Raw genomic sequence first — 26,229 nt, 5'->3', positions numbered from 1 at the left:
AATCGATCACATCCTAGGTCATAAATCAGGTCTCAACCGGTACCAAAAGATTGGGATCATTCCCTGCCTATTTTCAGACCACAATGCTTTGAAACTAGAACTCAATCACAAGAGGAAAGTCAGAAAGAACTCAAATACATGGAGGCTAAAGAGCATCCTACTGAAGAATGAATGGGTCAACCAGGAAATTAAAGAAGAATTAAAAAAATTCATGGAAACCAATGAAAATGAAAACACAACTATTCAAAATCTTTGGGATGCAGCAAAGGCAGTCCTAAGAGGAAAGTATATAGCAATACAAGCCTTTCTCAAGAAACAAGAAAGTTCTCAAGTATACAACCTAACCCTACACCTAAAGGAGCTGGAGAAAGAACAGCAACTAAAGCCTAAACCCAGCAGGAGAAGAGAAATAATAAAGATCAGAGCAGAAATCAATGAAATAGAAACTAAAAGAACAGTAGAACAGATCAACGAAACTAGGAGCTGGTTCTTTGAAAGAATTAACAAGATTGATAAACCCCTGGCCAGACTTATCAAAAAGAAAAGAGAAATGACCCAAATCAACAAAATCATGAATGAAAGAGGAGAGATCACAACCAACACCAAAGAAATACAAACAATTATAAGAACATATTATGAGCAACTCTATGCCAGCAAGTTAGATAACGTGGAAGAGATGGATGCATTCCTAAAGATGTATCAACTACCAAAACTGAACCAGGAAGAAATAGAAAACCTGAACAGACCTATAACCCATAAGGAAATTGAAGCAGTCATCAAAAATCTCCCAACAAACAAAAGCCCAGGGCCAGATGGCTTCCCAGGGGAATTCTACCAAACATTTCAAGAAGAATTAATACCTATTCTTCTGAAACTGTTCCAAAAAAATAGAAACGGAAGGAAAACTTCCAAACTCATTTTATGAGGCCAGCATTACCTTGATCCCCAAACCAGACAAAGACCCCATCAAAAAGGAGAATTACAGACCAATATCCCTGATGAACATGGATGCAAAAATTCTCACCAAATACTAGCCAGTAGGATCCAACAGTACATTAAAAGGATTATTCACCACGACTAAGTGGGATTTATCCCTGAGCTGCAAGGTTGGTTCAACATCTGCAAATCAATCAATGTGATACAATACATTAACAAAAGAAAGAACAAGAATCATATGATCCTCTCAATAGATGCAGAAAAAGCTTTTGACAAAGTACAGCATCCTTTCTTGATCAAAACTCTTCAGAGTATAGGCATAGAGGGTACATACCTCAATATCATAAAAGCCATCTATGAAAAACCTACAGCGAATATCATTCTCAATGGGGAAAAACTGAGAGCTTTCCCCCTAAGGTCAGGAATGCAGCAGGGATGTCCACTATCACCACTGCTATTCAACATAGTATTGGAAGTCCTAGCCACAGCAATCAGACAACAAAAAGAAATCAAAGGCATCCAAATTGGCAAAGAAGAAGTCAAACTCTCACTCTTTGCAGATGATATGATACTTTATGTGGAAAACCCAAAAGACTCCACCCCAAAACTGCTAGAACTCATACAGGAATTCAGTAAAGTGGCAGGATATAAAATCAATGCACAGAAATCAGTGGCATTCCTATACACCAAGAACAAGACAGAAGAAAGAGAAATCAAGGAGTCGATCCCATTTACAATTGCACCCAAAACCATAAGATACCTAGGAATAAAGCTAACCAAAGAGACAAAGGATCTGTACTCAGAAAACTATAAAATACTCATGAAAGAAATTGAGGAAGACACAAAGAAATGGAAAAACGTTCCATGCTCATGGATTGGAAGAACAAATATTGTGAAGATGTCAATGCTACCTAGAGCAATCTACACATTCAATGCAATACCCATCAAAATACCATCCACTTTTTTCAAAGAAATGGAACAAATAATGCTAAAATTTGTATGGAACCAGAAAAGACCCCAAATAGCCAGAGGAATGTTGAAAAAGAAAAGCAAAGCTGGCGGCATCACAGTTACAGACTTCAAGCTCTATTACAAAGCTGTCATCATCATGACAGTATGGTACTGGCACAAAAACAGACACATAGATCAATGGAACAGAATAGAGAGCCCAGAAATGGACCCTCAACTCTATGGTCAACTCATCTTTGACAAAGCAGGAAAGAATGTCCAATGGAAAAAAGACAGTCTCTTCAACAAATGGTGTTGGGAAAATGGGACAGCCACACGCAGAAGAATGAAACTGGACCATTTCCTTACACCACACACAAAAATAGACTCCAAATGGTTGAAAGACCTCAATGTGAGACAGGAGTCCATCAAAATCCTCAAGGAGAACACAGGCAGCAACCTCTTCGACCTCAGCCGAAGCAACTTCTTCCTAGAAACATCGCCAAAGGCAAGGGAAGCAAGGGCAAAAATGAACTATTGGGACTTCATCAAGATAAAAAGCTTTTGCAAAGCAAAGGAAACAGTCAACAAAACCAAAAGACAACTGACAGAATGGGAGAAGATATTTGCAAATGACATACCAGATAAAGGGCTAGTATCCAACATCTATAAAGAACTCATCAAACTCAACACCCAAAGAACAAAGAATCCAATCAAGAAATGGGCAGAAGACATGAACAGACATTTTTCCAAAGAAGACATCCAAATGGCCAACAGACACATGAAAAAGTGCTCAACACTGCTCGGCATCAGGGGAATCTAAATCAAAACCTCAATGAGATACCACCTCACACCAGTCAGAATGGCTAAAATTAATAAGTCAGGAAATGACAGATGTTGGCAGGGATGCGGAGAAAGGGGAACCCTCCTACACTGTTGGTGGGAATGTAAGCTGGTGCAGCCACTCTGGAAAACAGTATGGAGGTTCCTCAAAAAGTTGAAAATAGAGCTACCCTATGACCCACCAATTGCACTACTGGGCATTTACCCCAAAGATACAAAAGTAGGGATCCAAAGGGGTACGTGCACCCCGATGTTTATAGCAGCAATGTCCACAATAGCCAAACTGTGGAAAGAGCCAAGATGTCCATCGACAGATGAATGGATAAAGAAGAGGTGGTATATATATACAATGGAATATTATGCAGCCATCAAAAGGAATGAGATCTTGCCATTTGCAATGACGTGGATGGAACTGGAGGGTATTATGTTGAGTGAAATAAGTCAAACAGAGAAAGACATGTATCATATGATCTCACTGATGTGAGGAATTCTTAATTGCAGGAAACAAACTGAGGGTTGCTCGAGTGGGGGGTGGGGTGGGAGGGATGGGGTGGCTGGGTGATAGACACTGGGGAGGGTATGTGCTCTGGTAAGCACTGTGAATTGTGCAAGACTGTTGACTCTCAGATCTGTACCTCTGAAACAAATAATGCAATATATGTTAAGAAAAAAAAAGAAGAAGAAGAAGGTAGCAGGAGGGGAAGAATGAAGTGGGGGAAATCGGAGGGGTAGATGAACCATGAGAGACGATGGACTCTGAAAAACAAACTGAGGGTTCTAGAGGGAAGGGGGGTGGGAGGATGGGTTAGCCTGGTGGTGGGTATTGAGGAGGGCACATTCTGCATGGAGCACTGGGTGTTATGCACAAACAATGAATCATGGAACACTACATCTAAAACTAATGATGTAATGTATGGGGATTAACATAAGAATAAAATATATATATATATACTTAAATGTTTCTTGCTGAAACCAGTGCTGCTTAAGGAGCAGTTAACCAGCATAACTGGTGGATTAATTGCACTCACAGTACTCTCTAATACATATTGGATGGAATTCAAATTAGCTTTAGGCAAAATTACAAAGAAGGCCAAATTTTATCTTTAGAATCCCCTTGTTTTCAATTTCCTCATTCATTCAAAGTTTATTTACTGAGTACCTATTATGTACTAGATACTAGTCTAAGCAAAAACTTCCTACCCTTGTGGGGATTACCCTCATTCTTCTTCTAATTCTTCTCATACCCAGCCCTCAGTTTATCCCCTTGCTCTAGTTTTCCCAGAAATACAAAATACTCTTATTCTCTTTTCTCATTTCTCCATTGAAACATATCTCATTCATTAGTGATTACCTTTCTAGGGGCTTCTGAAAAAAAAAAAAAAAAAAAAAAAGACCTCATCTCAAAGACATTACTATAACACTTGGTAACTCAGTTATGTAGCTTGCTGATGTTAGAAATAGGAAAATGGAAATAATTTGGAACCTCCGTATCAAACCATGGAATGTGAAAGCTATGATACCTGGACAAAGCAGTGGCAGCACAATCTAGCAGGAAGAGGGTGAGTTCTGAAGCCATACAGGTTTAAATCCCAGCTGCACCCCTGGCTGATGGTGTGACTTAACTTGCCTAGATACAGTTTCCTAGACTTTAGTAATGAATACTAGTAAAGGATTAGAAATTTATATATATATATTTAGTGACAGGAGAAAGTAAATGGTCAAGAAATAATTATTATAATTTTATTTCCTACAAGTTAAAATTAAGGACTGTTTCCACCATCAGTCCCATTTGTTCAGTGACTATGTTGCACCAGTATTTGTCTTGGGGCTCATGGCAGTATTAAAGGCCACTAATTGAAAATCTATTCGGTTTTGGGGGGAGAGGAGAATTTTATTAAATTTTGAAATAATTATTATAAAATTGGCTAGTTAGTACAAAGAACTCTTCATTTTGCTAAACCATTTGAAAGTAAAGTTGCTGACCAGGTGTGCTATTAACCCAACTTTAACATTTATTTCCTTCAAAGACATTTCATAACATAACCACAAGACCATCTAAATCAAGCTAATATGAGTATATTTCAATCTTCAAATTCTCAAACCCTATTCAAATTTCACCATTGTCCCAATAATGTCCTTTATAGTAAAATGATCCAGTTCAGAACAACACATGGCATTTACTAGTCATGTGTCTTTAATCTTCTTCAGATCACAATAGTGCCTCTGTCTGTCCTTGTCTTTCATGACCTTGACAATTTTGAAGATAACAGGCCAGTTATCTTGTTGAATATTACTCAATTTGTTTGTCTGATATTTTCTCAAGTTTAGAGTCATGTTATTCATCACTGGCACAGAAGTAATGCTGTGCTCTTATTGCAGCTTATCAGGTGGTACACACTTTCAATTTGTCCCATTACTGAGAATTTGTTCTCAGAATGTTGTATCTGCTAGGTTTCTCTACTATAAAGATACTCTTCCACGTCACATTAATACATTTTTTGTGGGGTGATACTTTGAAACCATATGTTTCATGTTTCTTATCAAAATTTGATATATTCATTTATTTATTTTCATATTATATAAACTCAGAGATTCCAATTTCATTGTTTGCGTTATAATCCAATACTAGCATTCTTTATTTTGATGCTAAAATTGTTTAAGATTTGGCCAGTGGGAACTCCTTCAAGTGGACTTCTGAGTCCTTTGGGGATGTCTTCATCATCCTGCAGCACCACAAGATGCTCCAGCCTCATCTTTTACTTTCTCTGCCCCAGCCCTGAGAATCAACCATTTCTTCAAGGAACTGTTTTTCTTTTAGCGCAGTATCCAGAAGCCAATGTCTGAGTGCTGCTATTGGGGTATCTCTTCTCTCAGGCCCTCAGAGTGGACAAAGGGAGAGAATATATTGTGTAGGTATAGACTTAGATTTATTTCCGTACATACCGAAAGACACTGAAAAACATGAGATCACACCAATATTTTGAAATCCCATCCAACACCACAGGGAAGGAAAAGAAAAAGAATAGGAGGAAAGGAAAGGGAGAGGAAGGTGAAGAAGGGAAGAGAAGGAAAGGGAAAAAAGGGAAAAGGAAAGGGATTTAAGGGGGAAAGGAAGGGAAGAGGAAAGAAGAGAAGCAGAACTCTGTGATGTTTTTAGACACCCCTTTAGAAGAATGTAAAGAAGCACAAATTCACATTTCAAATGGAATGACAGCAAAGTTTTAAAAAATGTCTGTGTTTTCTGTTTGTTTGTTTTTCTTTTTTTTCCCTGCCTACACTCAACAGTCAGACTTACTCCCTCCTATACCTCCCTGTCTTTTCATAAGAATGTGAAGAAGAGTTGAGGATGTTCCAGACCAACCATCAATCAACTGACCCCCAGATTTATAACAGAACCTGGCCAAAATAAGCAGACCAATCTACCCAATCCATAACTAAGAGTCAGTACATGGGAAGCCAGCCGAGACTCAAAGAACCTCCCAGCTAACCTATAGTCCTGTAAACAATGATAATTTGGTTATTATTTTAAGCCACTGAGTTTTGGGGTCCAGTGTTATATATCATTATTTGGGCTTGTTGAATTAATCTAGAAGTTACACTTTGTTTTTGTTTTTTTTTAAGATTTTATTTATTTATTTGACAGAGAGAGACAGCGAGAGAGGGAACACAAGCAGGGGGAGTGGGAGAGGGAGAAGCAGGCTCCCCACCCAGCAGGGAGCCCGATGCGGGGCTCAATCCCGGGACCCTGGGATCATGACCTGAGCCGAAGGCAGACGCTTAATGACTGAGCCACCCAGGCACCTTAGAAGTTATACTCTGAAATCAGAAATACTCTTCCCCTATCAATTTATATTTTCTGTAGTACTTAATATCCCATAGGCATTGTTTTACTCAAAGTTGAGTAAATGGACTATGGTTAGGTTTCAGGGTAAGCTAGATATATATGACTGACACCATTAGAATAGAATCTTGTCTTTGTTTGATTCAGTAAATGACCACAGGCTAAAATCCAGAGCCACATATTGAGCATTTCAAGAGCACAGATAATGTATTATTTTTCTTTGTATATCTAGCACCTAGGAGAGCCCCTACTATATTTGCAATAGTGTAGGAACTTATTCAGAAAGTGAAAGAATAAAAAAACAAATGAATTCTGGACAGTTATTTTAAAAGTTGAGCAAAATAAATATTTATTTAATGAAAGAACAAATGAGGATTCAAATTCACTAAACAGAAAACTCTTTGTTTAAAATGGTCAATCCTTCTAATAAAATTAAGGAGTAGAAAAAAAAAAAAAGCCAATAGACCTGAGTCTATAAATGAAGAAATCTGTAAGAAAAAAGGAGAGCTACAAAATATTGATAAAAGGGGCGGTTTTATAATGCAAGCATCATGGCAAAAGAGCTAGGAAAGAAGACGTCATTTTGCTGAAAAATCCGCATCCCCGAAGTTCTCAGTATATGATTTACATGTCACAAAATCCTAAAAAGAGCCAGATGTGCAAGCAATATTCTCGAAGTGAGTGTACAAGCAGTATGCCAGGACTCCTGAGTTCCTATAAACGTGGCAATGTTGCCTCAGAAGAGGATGCACATAGTTGTGTTTCTTGTGATCTCAGCAGAAATTAATATTGTTAGCATCCTTTAAGAATAAATATAAAAGCTTGGCTTTCTCATCCCATGTTTCAATTAAAATCAGGATTTTAACAATTATTTTCAGGAACCAAGTTAATGTTGATACATTACTATGCGGATAGCTCTGTGTTGTAGCAATGATGTTTTGTGCTTGGATGATAATAACCATCAAAATGCAAGGGGTTAGTGAACAGGACCCATGGGGAATGGCAGGATGACACTCTATGCAAGACATTCTGCTAATAGGTCTGAGAGCAATTACTGTATGGTTTATGATCACAACACTTAACCCTCTCACTCTCAGACTGGAGGAAGCTTAGCCAGCAATTTGCTTAAGGAAGTTTTCAGCATTCCTTTTTTTACCAGTAAAGTCCATTTAAGAGGCATGTTATGAAGACTGTCAAATATGTCTGTGCATTAGAGACTTGAATGTGGTCTATAACATGACTGCCGCACAGCAAATGAGCAAACCCAGAGGAGACTGGGGCCTCTGACTTCACCTACTTCAGAACCTATTCAGATTATCTGCATTTCTAACTTTAAGTTCAGTTGATCAGTTAATCTTTCATGCACTGCTCCTTCACATCAGCATTAAGATTTCATTATTTTTATTTGAGTGTTGTTATGGCATTGTGCTAGCTCTTATTTTCTTTAAAAGAAGCGTAATTGTATGAGTCGTGTTTGCAGAAGACAACATAAGCCCTTGGTAATCATCTCTTACCCATTATTCAACATTCTTTCTAAAATATTTCAAATCTGCTACCATCTCCCTTCCTGCCAACTAGTATGGTGCCTTGGTTTCTCAACTCCTTAGTTTTTTCCATATGCCAAATCATGTTCTGTAACTTGTTTACCCCATCATCTACTATCAAGAAAGAACAGCAAGTAATCTTCAGATTAAACCATAACAAGGAGTGTGTGTGTGTGTGTGTTACCAACCGAGCACAAAAAAATCATAAACAAATATGATTGTTGAAAGGAAGTTTCATAATTTGGCGATTGGAGAAAGACAGTGATAATAGGTTAGATGTGATATTGAGCCACATTTAATTAGTAGAGTTTTTGAGCCCATAAGATTCAAATAGAATAAGTTTCTAATTCCATCCAGCATGGCTTCTAGTGACTGACAATTAGAATTAACAATCAAAATATCATCTTCTAATTTGATCAGTACATATAACACACGCATTTTTACAAATGACCTCTGAGAGGTCCTTCTAACAAATATATGTTTGGTGTAAATAGACTATTTTTTCTCTACAATCTCATACAATAAATTTAGCTTTCTTTTGTGCAATACTTGATTGAATCAATTTGCAAAATAGAAGTATTGTTGCCAATAATAGCTTTCATTTTTTAATACTTAATACAGAAAGTTATTTGAGGTATCTGTTTAGTTGAGGTGTTTGCTTGGTTGAGAACCCCAACCAGGGCTTATAGGTACATTTGTACAGCTTGTAAATCTAGGGAGTACTATTTACATTCTATTCATTATAGACAGACAGATATATATATATATATTTCCTTATAATAATTTTCACCACATTCAGGACTAAACTTTTGCAGTGGAAGGGCAGCTTTTTCTAATTCACACAAAGGCACTGTTAAGGCCAGCAAGAGGCAAATTTCTGAGATTTGTTTTTCAACCCCCAAATTTGAGGTTTCTAACAGAAGTTCATATGATATGACTTTGCTTCACTGGCTAGAGATATTTGGATTAGTAGCAGACACCTGCCCATGCTGGGCCATCAGAATTTTATCCTGATCTGTTTCTCTGTCAAGTTGGAACGAAGGACATGAAAAGCCAAGAACTACAGGGAGGCCAACTTTTGCCTCATAATGAGGTCAAAGAAACTAATCTGCAGGGAAATAAGAACATTAAAGAATAAAGAGAGGAGCAGGGACACAATGGGGAAGAAGCGCAGTATCTAAGAAATGGTTGGCTTAGTTTTCAATGGCTTTCCATCTACTGATTCCAGTTGCTTCTAGATCCAGCTGTCTTTTGTTGCCATGGATTTCAGGACGTATGCACACATTATTTTAATTCCCCCACAACTGAAAAATTAAATTAGATTGAGTGGAGAATAGTAGCCTTATTGATAGGAAATGATGTTTTATAATGACTGCTCTGATGGAAAAGGATAAGGTGTTGGATCCCAGACCCATATTTGGGGAATGGAGAGGTTTTTCTGGAGGAAGTGCCATCTGTGGAGTGGCATGCAAGAGAAGTGGAGTTAGCCAGATGGATAACTGAGAAAGGATTCCAGAAAAAGGGAATTACATTACGAAGGCTGTAGATGAGAAAGTGCTAGGGGAATTGAGAAGAAAGGAAGTAATTTGAGCTGGTGAAAGATGAGACTGGACAGTTAAAAGTCCAGCTTTTAAACGGCTTCATAAACTGTCTTTATGAGTTTGAACTTGGTGCTGAGAGCAATGGAGAGCACAAGATTAGGCTACTAAATAGGCAGAGGGCAGCCATTTAGGGATTTGGGGGACTTGTTGTGTTAATTACTTTGGTTTTTATCCAAACAGCATGGTTACAACATGGGAGAACAGATTGACATTTCAGGGAGAAATAGATAACTCTAGTTAGGATAACCAGAAATGTAGGAAAAGGTGATGAGAGAAAATAGGAAAGCAGAGGAGGTGAGGGTCAGGTGCTTTCAAGAGATACTTCATAGGTAGCAGAGACACTGCAGGCAGAGGGTTGAGAGGAAGAATCTCAGAGAACAGCTGGCCATCTGAAATGGGCCACTTTATCAAGTAAAACTGGTGTGTGATTTTTTTTGAGAAGCATGTTTTTCTCCTTTCTTTCCTGGCACGTTGTGAAAAGTAAGTAAAGCAGGGTTATGTAAGATAGGAATTGAGGAGACCTGAACAGCTGTAAAACCCACTATATTTGAGAGCATCTAGCTGGTCCAAAGGAAGTATCCAAAGGGCAAGAGGATCTCTGGCTCAATATGGGAAGGTGGTGACATCCAAAACTTTTTTTTTTTTAAACAGAAGCATGGCAGTATGAATCCATTTATTCATTAAATAAATATTTATTGCATACCTTTCATGTGCAAGGCACTATGCTGGGAATTGGGTATATACTGACAAGGAAGATAGACACTGTCCCTGCCCTCATTGAACTCAGTCTACTAGGCGAGATAACCATTAAACACATAAATTTAAAATTATTAATAATTTTGAGTGTATAGCAAGGATTTCTACTCATCTGTATGTATTTAAGGAAGTAGTGTTTGAATGGTACTGTGGGCCAAATTGTGCCCCTCCCTCCCCCCCGAATACGTGTGTGGAAGTTCTAACCCTCAATATAACTATACTTGGAGACAGAGCCTGTCAAGAGGTAACTAAAGTTAAATGAGCTCATAAGGATGGGGGCCCTAATCCAATAGGACTGGTGTCCTTATAAGGAGAGGAAGATACACCAGAAGTATGCCTGCTCAGATCGCCATGACAGAATACTGCAGACTGGGTGACTTAAACAACAGGAATTTATTTTCTCATAGTTCTGGAGGCTGGAAGTCCAGGATCAGGGTGCCGGCAGAGTTAATTTCTGGTGAGACCTCTCTCCTTGGTTGCAGATAATCACCTCTTCCCTGAGCTGGCTTTCTAGGTCTCAGAGAGAAGGCAAGTCTCATTCTTGTCCTGTCATTACTGGTCATGAAGCAATACATAACAGCCCATGTAAGTACATATGTATGCATGAATCTTAATTGAACAAATATTTTTGCACTGTCTATCATAGTAACATTTCTTCCTCACAGAAACCTGATAAGGTAGGTAATATCATTCTCACCATTATACAGATGAGGAAACTGAGGCACAGAGTAGGTGACAGAAAACTAGGATTTGCTTTGGAAGGTTGGTCTCCTCTCACCATGCCCATTATAATAGTATTTAATTTTCCTTCCTTTTTAGATACTTAAGTGAGATAGCATTGACAAACTGTGCTCAAAAGACTCAGATGTAAGAAGACTCGCTTCTACTGGGGGCACCTGGGTGGCTCAGTCGGTTAAGCATCTGCCTTCAGCTCAGGTCATGATCCCAGGGTCCTGGGATTGAGTCCTGCAGCGGGCTCCGTGCTCAGTGGGGAGCCTGCTTCTCACTCTGCTGCTGCCCCTGCTTGTGCTCTCTCTCTCTCTGTCAAATAAATAAATAAAATCTTAAAAAGAAGAAGAAGAAGAAGACCCGCTTCTATATCCCGCTGGTCCAAATGAGCCCCCAGAACTGGGCTCCAGGTAGTTTGCATTATAGTCCCCACCTCCTGGTAAGGAATCCTTTGACTGAAACAATAAAATTCACAGTCTTTTAGAAGAACCCCAAGATAATCCATGGTAAATACAGCCAGTGTCAGACAGCCTACGCTAAAGACTGATGGAGTCGGCTTGGACAGAGAACACCCACAGCCCTGGCAGGGGAGTCGGAGCAAGTTGTCCCCTGGTAGCCCTCCTGAGGGATCCAGATTTCCACTCCCTCACCTCCCACTTACCTTCATGAAGACGTGGGGTGGGGGGTCTTATAAATCTTCTGCTTTAGACAGAGCAGGTTACAGATAAAGAGAGAAAGTACCCTTGCATTCCTGGACCTGCCTTGCAGCAGTCTAGCTGCGGTGTGTTTGTGTCTCATCGCAAGGTGGAGCTCCTGAAGACGTGGCGCCGGCTGCGGGGAGTTGCCCTGACGTGGGGAGGAAGGCTGGGTCACAGCCCATACGTGCAGCTCTTGTTCCTGGAGATGTTAGCTTCTGGTGGCCATTTATAAAAGCGAGGCTAAAAAAGAAACGTAAAACTTAAAAAAAGTAGATAATCACAACTTGATCAAAAGGAACAAGATGATAAAATGGTAAAAGAAAAAAATCAAAATAAAGAAGAAAATAAAGATAGCTAAAATAAATAATAGGGCACGAATGGGAAAAACTGTTAGACAAAACAGATCTACAGCTCAGTACAAGTGGCGTGGGATGTGTCACAAGTGAGGGCAGTGGCAGGGGACCGGCAGTGCTCTGCACTTTGCCCTTCCTGGCCCTTCAACCAGGTCCAACCCCAGCTGGTTCTCTAAGCCCTGAAGCATGAGACCCTTGGAGAGAGTCCCTCAGAAGGAAACCTCAGGCAAAGCCCTGGAATCTGTCTCCCCTGCCTAACCCAGATGCCTTCATACCCAAACTTCTAACGGATATCTAATCAACACACAGAGCTCCCAAGGAGCCTCTAGTAGCCAGTCCTACAGTGAATACAGAAGAAAAAACATAGAAATACCTACCGCCTCAGCCCCCATCTGCCTGAATTTGCCTTAATTGTGCTGCTGTTGAAGAAGAACGCATAGTTTCCCTGTCAGTCTTTGCTTAGCTTTTCACTACGAAGGTCTCTGTCCTCACAGGGCCCAAGGTAGTAATACTACTGTTGGTGCTCTTGACCAAACTGTGGCATCTGTTGCATGATAACTGTGTATGTGTACGTACACATGTGTACATGGGGGTGTGTTCGTGTGTTACATTTTGAACATCCTTCTCTATCTTTATCTACTTTTTTAAATGGTACTGATTTAGGCAACCACCTGGGTAGGTTGCATTAACGGCCCTGATTCTTCACCCCTTTGCCACGTGTCGAAGTCCAATTGAAATATTAACCTCATCTGGAAACCACCCTCAGACACACCAGGATAACGTTCGACTAAATGTCTGGGCACTCTGTGATCCAGTCTAGTTGACACATAAAATCAACCATCATACCACGAGACTTTGCAGTTACTCCCACAAAAAGTATGTGCTATTTTCTCAACCCTTAGCTTAGCTGTGGCTATGTGACTTGAGTTGACCTGTGGAGGGTTAGCAGGCATGTCATGACCTAAGGCTGAACCAGCTTTTTGGTGCTTCTACCTGTCCTCTTGCACCTCTGCCATGACTCTGAAATAATACATCTGGCATACCCTTCTAGGCCTGTGAGAAAGATGAGCAACTCATGAAGCAGAGTTGAGTTGCCCCAGTTGAGCTCAGCCTGAATGAGTCGACCTCAGCCAACCCACAACCATGTTAACTAAGTGAAAGCTTGTTGTTGTATGACTCTGAGGACTTGTGGGTTCAGTTATATAGGACCGTTGTGCTCATAGTGAACCATTACACCATCCATTTTGTTTATATGGACCCTTTGTGTCTGTTCTATATGTTCATTTGTTGCCAACCTTCCTATACTACTTGGTCCTTTTATCTGTTCTGTAAAGACAACCCAAATTATTGTGATAGCACAGATATTTTACTTAGGTTTAATATCAACCTTCTCAAGAGTGTAATGTACACTTTCAGTACTGAAAGTTATGCATGACACAGCACAGTTCTGTAAGTGCACAATGTAAGGAAACACAATACTTTAATGCAAAGGACTGAAACTCTATAACACATGGAGGAGATTCCGGTGGTCCCTGCTCAAAACCCTTTGATGTCTCTCCACCAGTTTACAGAATAAAATCCAGAATTCTTAGTAGGTTCTATGCCATCTGGTCTAAACTCTTCCTTTACCTTGTGTAACCTATAAGTTAAACAGCAGAATTAATGGGTTGTTATTATAAAAGTAACTTGCTTTTTATCTTTCACCATCTTTTTAAACTGTTCAATGTAAATATTCTGTCCCCTACTCCAAATGAAAACTTAGACAATCTCATGGCAATTTTTTTTCTTTCTTTCTTTTCTTTCTAAACTCCCTTTAAGTTATAATCATGATCTGAATTCAGTGACTAAATTTGCCAGTTGAATATGTCAATCAAATCTCTAACGTTAATGTAATGGTAAATTTCTTTCTTTCCCCTAACTGGGTCCTGGGATAAACTACTGTTTGCAGGAGAAAAGGGAGAAGAAGATTCCCCTTTTGTCTCATGCACTTCCTCCCTCACTTAGTCAGCTGCTGTTTCTGACCTTGCTAAGGTAGAACATGGAGTAGGAAAGAGAGGTAAGGGAAAAGGCAAGCTCTCATCTGACCATCCTGAAATAAGATGGCTCTGTGATGGTTTCCTTCACTGTGTAAAAGCTTTTTATTTTGGTGTAGTCCCAATTGTTTATTTTTGCTTTTGTTTCTCTTGTCTGAGGAGACATATCCATAAATATGTGTCTAAGGGCGATGTCCAAAGGATTATTGTCTATGTTTTCTTTTAGGACTTTTATGGTTTCAGGTCTCACATTTAGGTCTTTAGTCCATTTTGAGTTTATTTTTGTGTATGGTGTAAGAAAGTGGTTGAGTTTTTTTTGCATAGCAAAGGAAACCAACAAAATGAAAAGGCAACTTATTGGATGGTAGAAGATATTTACAAATGATATATCTGACAAGGGGTTAATAGCCAGTTTATATATATAAAGAATTTATGCAACTCAACACCAAAAAACCAAAAATCTGATTTAAAAATGGGCAGAGGACCTGAATAGACATTTTTCCAAAGAAGACATATGGGTGGCCAACAGACACATGAAAAATGCTCAACATCACTAATCATCAAAGAAATGCAAATCAAAACCATAATGAGATATCACCTCACACCTGTCGGAATGGCTAGTACCAAAAAGACAATAAATAACAAACGCCAGTGAGGATGCAAAGAAAAAGGAACCCTTGTGCACTGTTGATGGGAATGTAAATTGGTACAGCTACTGTGGAGAACAGTATGGGTTTCCCAAAAAATTAAAAATAGAAATACCATATGACCTACTGATTTCACTTCTGAGTATTTATCCAAAGAAAACGGAAACACTAATTTGAAAAGATATATGCACTCCTATGTTTATTGCAGCCTTATTTACAATAGCCAAGATATGGAAGCAACCTCAGTTGTCCACTGATAGATGAATGGATGAAGAAGATGTGATATATAGATAAATACATATATATAGAGAGAGAGAGAGAGAGAGTATTAGCCATAAAAAAACTGAGATCTTGCCATTTGTGACAACATGGGTGGACCTAGAGCGTGTTACACTAAGTGAAATAAAACAGAGAAAGACAAATACCATACAATTTTACTTATATGTGGAATTTAAAAATTACACAAACGAACAAACAAAACAGAAACAGACTCAAAAATACAAAGAATAAGCTTGGTGGTTGCCAGAGGGGAGGTAGGTAGGGAGATGGGTGAAATAGGTGAAGTGGATTAAGAGGTACAGACTTCCAGCTCTAAAATAAGTAAGTCACAGAAAAGTACACGATAGGGAATATAATCAATAACAGTGTAATAATGTTGTATGGTGACCGATGGCAACTATACCTATCATGGTGAGCAGTGTGTAATGTATAGAATTGTCATGTCATTATGTTGTGGACCTGAAACTAATATAACATTGTATGTCAACTGTATTTCAATAATAGGGATTTTTAAAAATAAATAAATAATAAAATAAAATAAAACATCTCATGCTTCTGATCCTGGCCAATGTTTAAAGCTGCCTCTTCCTTCGAATGCGTATTCCTGTGTGTAAGCAGGGCTTCTCCTTCAGCCAACTTCCCCAAATTTCTTTCAGCTTGCAGTGCTCCCCAACAGCCCCTTAAAACCTGGGTCCACTTGTTTTGTAAGGCCGCTATCTGGAATGGATCCTTTTTAAACTAACAACCAATCTCAGGTTCCATGCCTGGTCCTTCAAATTTATAAGCACCTGACTGGCTTGAAGAGGACTACTTTGCTGTGTAAACTATTGGCAGAGTCCACATAACTTAAGCCCTGTAAGTTGCCCCATTAAAGTCCCCCTGCTAGGGGCACCTGGGTGGCTCAGTTGGTTAAGTGTCTGCCTTCAGCTCAGGTCATGATCCTGGGGTCCTGGGATCCAGGCCCAGCCGGGCTCCCTGCTCCGAGGGAAGCCTGCTTCTCCCTCTGTCCCTCCCCCTGCTCATGCACTCTCTCTCTCTCTCTCTCTCTCTCTCTCAAATAAATAAATAAAATCTTTAAAAAAAAAAACTAAATTTTTTTTTAAAACTAAATCCCCTTTTTTAAAAACTAAATCCCCTTGCTAAATTTGATGTGAGAAAAGAACATGGCACAGAGAAAGGTCCCCCGGGACAGGTGTCTCCAAGGAAATTCTCCTCTGTAATCTGACTTTTTTTTTTTTTTTCATTTTTTTTAGCTCTTTTACACTGTGACATGCTGAGAAGTTCAAGAGTCAAATCATTGGTTTTCAGCCAAATCTTTTGAAATTTTTCACCTGGCTCAGCACATCTCTGGTCAAAATTTCCAAATTGTCACCTGTTTCACTGGCTCCTCGTTATTTCCCAGGTGGCCTGTTGTTCACTCACATGATGCTTGTGTTCTCTGAACTCTTCAGCATCTGTTCTCCCTTCCAATAAAGCTTTCCTATGCAGCCTTTCTGCTTAAGTCTAAACTCTGGTCTACTTTCAAGGGTTCACACAACTGTTTCCTCTTTATAAGCATTCTCTGATTTTCTAGTCAAAATGAATATTTCCCTCTGTGTTCTCAGGGCGATGGCACCTTTGGTAGAACTTATTATAGCAGAGCTTGCATTAGACTTCCAAAATACAGTATTTCACAGATTCTAGGATAAACAGTGTTCACGTTTAAACATCTCTGAAATAGGCATGCATCCTACAGTCAATGCAATGACATAATTGCTTGGCGGGGTTTTGTTTTTCTACTTCTTTGTGTTATATAGAATGATGGTACCTCTCACAGTTGATAGCATTTTAGTAGTTTGTGAGCCCCCAGAGCTGAGCGATTTTGCCTCATTCCTCTCTCTATTTCCTTCAGCGATCAATTCAGTGTCTTGCAGAAACAAGATGCCCAAAATGTATGTGTTCTATATAGTGCTGGGATACTGTGCTTTTCTTCAGTGTCCATTCCCAATTACAATTTCATTCAAATTAAAAGAGATTTGATGGGACATTCATTACTTAAAAAGTAACATTTATTAGTCTATGTGTTGTGATTAGAGCTTTAATGTCATCAGGAAGAAGTTTAATCTGACTTCATTTTCACTCCATTAAAAACCTTGTAACAGTGTTAATAAATTAGATCTCCAGAGTCATAAAAGTATATGTCATAGCCCCAATCTGCGTGTATTTGACCACATTTGGATATTTACCATAGTTTTAGATTTGGGAATATTCACCATTTGTACAAATTAATGTTTTCCGTGATTTTAATGAGGCCACACAAATGTATAAATTGTACAATTTTTGTCAGTCCTGTAGTCAATGACACTAATAAACTGGGGTCTACACTGTAGCAATTAGAGTTCATTTCTTTGCTTAAAATGAGCACTTTCTATTGTGAGCTCATCACAGACTTGCCTTTTTTACACAGAGTTATAATTAGACATTGTAAAGAAATTCAACCAGAATTATTATTTTAGGGAAAAAAAGAGACTTAAGGGAACAAAATAAACCCAAACACGTAGTATTAATAAGGCATGGTTGTGATGCATAAAGGCCCTCTTATGCATAAGATTTAATTACCAAGATTCTCAATTTAGAATCATTCAAGGCACAATATTTACTAACTTACAGGTAATTTCATTTGTTTATAGACGTGTACAGAGGCCTTAGAATAGAGAAGGAAAACACAATAAAGAGATGAATAGTCTGGAGCAAAAGTCAACCTAATCAAATCTCAAATGTACCCTTTCCTGGATGCAAGCACGACAATATTTAGGATGGAAAAACTTACTTCATGCATATACTAAGTGAAAATCTTTTCATATGACAAGTTAATCTGTAGCTTTCTATCTATGTATTTATTAGTTTCTTTCATTAACTTTGTTCTTAAGTATTTTTCTGAATTTCCTAAGGAACAAAAAATTGCTGGAATTCTAAGAGATTATGAGATAGTTCATCAAAAGATTGGTTTCTTTTTTTCAATTTCTATTTATTTTTTTGTTTAAATTCATTTAGCCAACATAGAGTACATCATTAGTTTCAGATGTAGAGTTCAGTAATTCACCAGTTGTATATAACACCCAGTGCTCACCACATCATGTGCCCTCCTTAATGCCCATCACCCAGTTACCCCAAAAGATTGCTTTCAAGGATGAAATGTACTATCTAGAAAATTCATATTCTCTTATATTTTCTTGTATGAGGCAAGTAAAAGCCCTTAGCCATGAATAATAATAGTTACATTTCATAATCCTTGTTCACAATAACCCTGAAAATAGGTGTTACCATTCTCATTTTAGATAAGTAAACACATTCAGAGAACTAACATGGTAAAGCCAAGTTTTGAATTTGGGTCTCTCTGTCTCTAAAGAGCACATTCTGTCCCCACTCTATCCCACCACAGGTGTGAAATGTTGCTGTAACTCTATTTGCTCTAGAATAGAATTAGGTGAGTTTTAAGTTTAATTTTAAGGTTATTGAAGCATCATTTTAGATCACATTACCTATTATCTGACAACGAGTATATGCTCTAAGTCAAATTTTGGATTTTTTTAAAAAGATTTTATTTATTTGAGAGAGAGATAGAGAGCACACGAGTAGGGGGAGAGGCAGAGGGAGAGAGACAAGCAAACTTCCTGCTAGGTGTGGAGCCCTGGGTGGGGGCGGGGGTGGGGTGGGGAGGGCTCAATCCCAGGACCCTGAGATCACCACCTGAGCCTACGTCAGACGCTTAACTGACTGAGCCACACAGGTGCCCCAAATTTTGGTTTTATATATGAAAGAACTTTCTAATGATTAGAGATCTTCCATAATGGGATGAAAATAATTCTCAAGCAGGGACAGGGTCACTGGCAGAGTTATTGAGCTACCCTATTTTGAATGAAAGTTTGAATAACTTAGATCTATAAGAGCCTTTCCAATTTTGATTATTTATGAAAGCACTTTATAAGGTAGTTGTGGTGAGGTAAAAAGAGTTAAGTTCAGAAAACAAGTCACAGAGTTGGTGGTCATGGGTTTGAGTCTTGACTTTTACTATAAGCCTGTCTGAGGGTTAATTTACCTTTCTGGGCCTCAGTTTATTCAACTAAAAAAGAAAATGGGGACAAAATGATGCACTTCAAAGTCACTATCAAAAGTAATTGAAAAAGTAACAATAAAGATACTTTATAAGCCATAATATACTGGTCACCTTATAGTGGTGCTTTATATGTGTGATGGGTAGAGTAATGCATCCAGAAGTATTCTTTAAACTGAGCTTTATTAGGAACTTCATCTATTCTCAAGTGAATTAGTCTGTTTTCATTATACAATCCTAAACCTTCGTATTTTCCTCAACCCTTTGTTCTCCTTCACTGACTATTTCAAACAGAAAAATCTGTGTTTTTTTATAGTGCTATGTTCTGGATTTCCTTAGAAATTCAGTATGAGTGTCCCCTTCCAGAATAACTCAAACTTCATTTAAGTGTTTGCAGTAGTTGGTTCTTTCAAAGACCTTTCTTTGGACCTATAACTCTCCATCTACTATAGATATAAATAACTGGCTGTGTCCTATGCTATTTTGACTTATGCTTTCTCACACACTTACTTTTTTTTGAGAGAGAGAGAGAGCGAGAGAGGGTGGAAGGGGGAGGGGAGAAGCAGAGGGAGAGGAAGAGAGAGAATCTTAAGTAGGCTCCACGCCCAGCACCCCAGCATGGAGCCCAATGTGGGGCTTGATCTCAGCCCTGAGATCATGACGGAGCCGAAATCAAGAGTCAGATGCTTAACCAACTGAGCTACCCAGGAGCCCCACACTTACTTTTTAAACTGATTTCTTGTTCAATGACAAAATATTCTTTAGCTTAATGGTTGTCATTAAGAAGTAACTGTATAATTGTCCACACTTGAAAACACCAAATATACTCTCTCTTATTAAACAATAATTATAAAAATTAAAATTCCTAATATTTATTTTCTGCCAAACATTGTGTTTAGGGATGTGTAGGATTGCTTTCCGGATCTCAAGCCTATTCTATTTCTAATGGCATAAGGACAGTTGTGGGGAAAAAGAGAAAATCCTCGGGCTTCCTTTCATCTCTACTTGTATGTTTACTTAAGTCCTGTAAGCATTTTATAATTTTTAAAAACTTTGATCTGAATGGAGACTCAAATATGTGAAATATTAAGACCCAGACCTGAGGCGTTGCACAGCAGTGCAAGCAAGCAGCACCAGGACTGGGGCAACGGGTCCAGTTCGCGGCCAGGACTTGAAGCCAGGACTGTCATTCTTGTTGCATATTTTATTTGTAGTTTTTTAAAATTTAGGGAAAACACTTTTTTTCTAAATTAAAAAAATAAATCCTTTTTAAAATTGAAATATCTGGGTTTTTTGTGTCCATTAACTGTAAATAGAACAAATTCAAAATTAATTTTATTATCTATGGAAGTCCATGATTCACTTTTTGTTTGAGGATTTTTTGCTTTTTAGCTTAATTCTTCCAATGTACCTCATAACTTTTCTAAATGGATTCTAATTGCTTTAAGTCTTGAGTTCACATTCCCTTATATATCTGAGAATTCTCATGAAGAAATCAGCAGGCAGGGAGACAAGGGAATAAACGCCTGTTCCTCACTCTCTTCCAATTCTTGCCGATCACCTGCTCTGGCTCCCACTGCCCAAACCCAAGGGAAATCAGAAAGCCCACATAGAAGCTGTTCATTGCAACCCAGAGCATTGAAACCCCTCCCAAGGATTTGGTTGGTGTATGATTCCCCAGTTGCTGCGGGTCCTCCTGTTAAAGGCTTTCACCTACGACCTTCTCAAGAGGACTATCATCGGGTGATTGAGGTACGTTACCTGGAGTTGCCTGTGAGTTACACATCCTCTGTGACTGATGGGGAGGTTGCTATGAAAACCTCCAGTCCACTGCCTCAGGTTGGAAAAGCTCTGTGTTACAATTTATATTCCAGAGCTCCCCATGGGATCATTCCAAAGCTACAGTTCACTTGAAACCATATTCTTCTGTAGTTCTTTCCCATTGACTGTCTGCCTCCCTCACAGCCCCACTGGTTTGTCCTGAGAGCACCTTCTTGATGCATCGTGCGTACTCCAATCCCCATCTTAGGGTGTGCGTCTAGGGAACCCGCCATAAGAAAAGAACAACGACGTATTGAATGTAGTCATAAAGATCAGTCCCTAGAATACAGAGCAGAGTGAAGATGGGTGGAGAGTAAACCTGAAGATCTGCTAATGGGAGACTGGCATATCAGGCATCTGGAGGAGACACTACTAGGTGCTCATCCAAAATGCATTAGCCCAGTCTTTCTTACTAACAGATCCTGACTTCGAGAGTAAAAACTACTAAATTTCTCAAGATCCCTTAAAGCTAGGGATGGCTGTGTACCCCAGTTCAGACCAATGAGATGTAGGCAGAAGTCTCAAGGGAGATTCTCTCTTGCTAATCAAAAACCCAAAGCTACAGTAGGAGAAAGACATTTTGCCCTTTTCCTTTTCCTTTTCTCCTTCATGCCAGTAGCACAGGGACAGGAAGCCTGGAAGGGCAATAGCCATCTGGTGACCATGATCTGAAAAGTATGAGGACAAAAGACAATATGCAAGGATAATTTAGTAGTAAAAGACTCTGGGTCCCTGTTGTACCAGTCTGCACTGCCTACCCCTAGATTTCTGATTGTGCAAGAAAAAGAAAACTTCCTCTTTTCAAACCACTCTTAGTCAGATTTTCTGTTATTTGTGGCTGAACTCATTTGTGTTATAGCAACCATTCAAAGAATAAAATAAAGTTATACTAGAGACTCAGAGTTTTGTTTTCTCAGAGCAAAACCCATCTATAACATAATACCTTTAAAGTCTAGGCATTTAGTCTAGTTCATGACTTCTTCATCAAGTGCATCAAGTGCACTGAAAAATAAAGCCAAGCACTCTGGCAAGACAAATCGATGTTTTAGTCATGCACAGAGTCATGATTCTGCAGCCGGAGACAAGATATCTGGAGAGTAGGGAGGTCATTCAGCAGGCAGAACAATTTTAACAGGTGCAGGAAAATTAGCCAAATGGAAATGGGCTGAGGCTGAAGGTAATTCTCTGTGTCTTATCCAAATAAGTGTCTGAGAATTATTGACCAGTGTAAATGCTCATGGCTCTGGTTTCAAATCTTGCCCAAGAGGAGAAATAAGTCTTGTCACAACAAAATATCCAAGGGCCTTTTGGGCAGATATTACGCATATTTTCCAGGAGGAATAGTTTTCTGGGTCAAGTCACATTTGTCTTATATGGACACAGACATAAGTGTTTTATTTAAATAGCAAAGTACAATGTGATAAGTGCTAATACTTCTGACAGGTGTTAAAATTGAGAACCCATGTTTTTAAAGCCTTGTGGGTAACATCTCTCTGTCTTTGTGATATGTACATAATCTTACAGTCAAGCACCAGGAGCAATAGCTCTGGGCCTGAATTGAATATTTTGGGGATAGGGGAATTCTGAGAAGTAACTAAGTAACGGTAACCCAAACTGATTTATCCCATCCTGTATTCCAGTGCAAAAGAATTTCACATAATTTTCAGACGGAGACAATGAAATTCTATTTGGTCCAAAAAAGCAAAAAAGATGCTGTACAGGATATTTTTATGAGCCCTGTTAATATGTTAATAGAAGTGGACCGTTAGGATGCACACTACACACACACCTACCCACACACTACACCGGTAATCATCCCTCTATAATCATTTACTTATTTTATAGTTTGAACCGAGTGTTCCCTCTGGCTTTGAATACGAGCCCCATACTTGGAAACCAAACTCAGCCAACATTTATATGATAGAAAATCAACCCTGAATGATGTAAGAAACTTTATTCCCAGAGATCATAATTCCTGGATGTAAAATACTATTCTGAGGAGAAAATTTAAACTCTATTCTTGCCAACTACAAAAACAATGAGCCTGACTACATTTGACTGGTGTGTGAATCAGAACACATTTGACTGGTGTGTTAAATGGAGTAATGACCCCACATGGAGAAGCAATTTGTGAAGAAACACTCACTTTAGACAAGAACTGTTTGACTTAGTTTTCATACTCTCTAACACTCAAAAACGTTTATATTCAAGGTATAGATACAGTGAACTATAGAAGAGGATTCATCTTCTAGCCTGAGGTCGATGGCCTGATTCATCTCCCATTCATTCATTCATTCATTCATTCTTTCGTCCATTCAAAACAGATAAAGACATTTAATATGTGATCAGCTAAGTACAGGAATTCCAAGTCATAAGTGGCTAAAAGTCCTCAAAGAGCTTATAGCCAATTTAGTAGCAGAGACAACTTTAAAGGAACAGTTACAATTATAAACACATGCACCCAACAAGGTCACACAACAGGGCTGTGGACACTCTACAACTCCAGAGGGAAATGGGGAAAAGAAGTGTTAAGAAACACTTCACAGAACTATTTGGACGGATTATTAGAGAATCAGTGAGAATTTGTCGACTTAATACCGAAAGTAAGAAGGAAACACTGAATAAAATGCATCACATAGAATAAAAATGGCCACAAGGATGATTGTAAGCCCATGTCTGTAAAGATAGAATGAAGCTTGATTATGAAAGCTCATGCTTGGCACATAAGGATTTGGATTTTAACAGGGTGATAGGGGTCCACTGAAGGATTTTTAAGTGTGGAACATGAGTAGATGCCTATTTTAGAAACCCGACTTTGACAAATTTGGTTATATTGGAGGAGAGGGAGAGGAGAGACAGAAATAACATGCAATACAAAAGGAATGGGGAGAAACTGGACTAAAACAGTGATTTGGATAATAGTAGAGATAATACTGTCAGATGCTGAGATGTGGATATAGGTGAAAAAGAAAAGCTGATAATCTTAGGTTTTCACTCTGGAGGTTTAGGTGGGTGATATGGCATTTAATAATATAGGAGAGATATACAGAAAAGAGTGGGGAAGATAGTTCAATTATGGTCATATAGGACACCCTAGTAGAATTTTCTGTGGACATTTGGAAATATAGATATGAACTTGAAGAAAGGTGAAAAATGGAAAGTCACTGGCAGTAAGAATAGAACTTAAAGTAAAAGGATTGGACACCATCTCTCACAGAACACATTATTGAAAAGAGAAGATAATTAAGGATAGATTCTTAGGAAATATTCCATTTAAGGGTCAGACAAGAGATGAAAGAATGCTAATTTTAATATCAGCCATTACATCTGGCTTACTTGTGTCCCTTTTTGTGTGCATTTGTTATTTGTTGAATTTTCCAATCTAGATTCAATTCAATTGACCAGTATGACAGAAAAAAAAAAAAAGCCTGAATTTGAGTATCATTTCAATCACTTGTACTAAACATTTTCAGATGAGTCTCAATAGGAACCTATATTAAAATATCATGATAGGGGCCCCTGGGTGGCTCAGTCGTTAAGCGTCTGCCTTCGGCTCAGGTCATGATCCCAGGGTCCTGGGATCAAGCCCCGCATTGGGCTCCCTGCTCAGCGGGAAGCCTGCTTCTCCCTCTCCCACTTCCCCTTCTTGTGTTCCTTCTCTCGCTGTGTCTCTCTCTGTCAAATAAATAAATAAAATCTTTAAAAAAAATCATGATATTGTTTTGCATTTGCACCAACAGTTCTAACAGTTTTCAAAGGAAAGAGAATCATCTACACAGTAACCTTATGAAAATATCTTCAAAAAACTTCCCTAAACTCTTCAAGAATTATAATACAGTGTTAAACAATTCTTCAGAGTGTCCAGACCTCAAGCTATAAATTTGAGAATAAAAAGCTGGCAATATGCTTAGGGGAATATAAAGAACATGTAAATCTGTTTATGAAGAAACATCACATCTCTAGGTATACAGGTTTCAATATTTACCACTAGTTTAATAATCATGCATTTTTAATTTCCAGAGAATCTTAAAGGAGATGAGATATTCAGAAACTGCAGCCTTCCTATCCAGACAATAACAAGAACAACAAAATACAACGTCCTACCTAGAAGTGAAAAAGGGAAATTGAACTGAAATCACTATTTCACATCTATGACACCAAGAAGTTTCACTTTAACTAAATTCACCGTTGGTCTAGAACAATGCAGTTTTATCATTAACAGATTGCAATGAACAGGTCTTCTGACAAGACATTTTCTGAGCCTTAACATTTGACAGTGTTTTCCAAGTATTTTTCTGCCCCCCAAAATAATTTATAAGATCTTTTATAGATACCTAGTTTTATATGCCATGTTGCCTCATTTGATACTCAAAACAACCTGTAGCATAGGCAAACTGGCCTAATTATTTCATTCTTAGAAATGAGGAAACTGAAAAAATAATAATAAAGGTAATACTAGTTAGAACTGTTCAAAACTTAGCATGTTGCAAGCACCGTGCTCTGCACATCTCTTTCCTAAAGCTGTCTAATCTTCGCAAACAACTAAGGAGTTAATACTAATTTTATTTTCAATTTCCAGATGCAGACACTGAGTGTTAGGCTTGGGATCTTTTCCAAGGTCACATAGCTAGTGGATGTTAGAAGTGGAACCCAACGAAATCCATCAGACACTAAATTCCATGTTTTTAACCTTTGTTCTGCTTTCTGCATGTGAAATGGCTTTGGAGAGTCCTTGTCGAGAAAGAGTAGATCAGGAAAAGGTAGAGAATCAGGACCATGCAGCAATTGTGACTCACTTTGTGGCATATAGCTATTAAATGCTAGAAGTGGGATTAAATCCAGGTTCATGACTCCAAATCGTGGGACCCTGAGTCCAAATCCTCACAAAGTACCCTGAAGATGGACATGGTTGAATAATGTAGATGACCAAGTTCACAGTTACTCATAACTGCTTTGGATTTTAAATTTTCATGCCAGGGGCGGAGCAAGATGGCGGAGGAGTAGGAGACCTGGATTTCGTCTCCTCTCAGGAATTCAGCTGGATAGGGATCAAACCATTCTGAACACCTACAAACCCAACAGGAGATCGAAGAAAAGAAGAGCAACA

The 26,229-nt window shown here is 38.6% G+C and overlaps 1 long non-coding RNA gene across 4 annotated transcripts in view; it reads right to left on the bottom strand.

The window, feature by feature from the left end:
- Positions 1 to 26,229, bottom strand: part of LOC123848467 (uncharacterized) — a 116,647-nt gene that overhangs the window by 39,704 nt on the left and 50,714 nt on the right. For all 4 annotated transcript variants that reach the window (XR_008506578.2, XR_008506577.2, XR_008506579.1 and 1 more), the window contains one exon: positions 11,860 to 12,136. This is a non-coding gene — a long non-coding RNA (uncharacterized LOC123848467). The remainder of the gene's footprint in view (positions 1 to 11,859; positions 12,137 to 26,229) is intronic.

Source organism: Mirounga angustirostris, unplaced genomic scaffold, assembly GCF_029215605.1.
Source record: "Mirounga angustirostris isolate CCGP_5_RB_7025 unplaced genomic scaffold, mMirAng1.0.hap1 SCAF_2, whole genome shotgun sequence".
Taxonomy (NCBI): domain Eukaryota; kingdom Metazoa; phylum Chordata; class Mammalia; order Carnivora; family Phocidae; genus Mirounga; species Mirounga angustirostris.
Note: the sequence above shows the minus strand (reverse complement) of the source record. Positions and strands in the feature narration are given on the sequence as shown.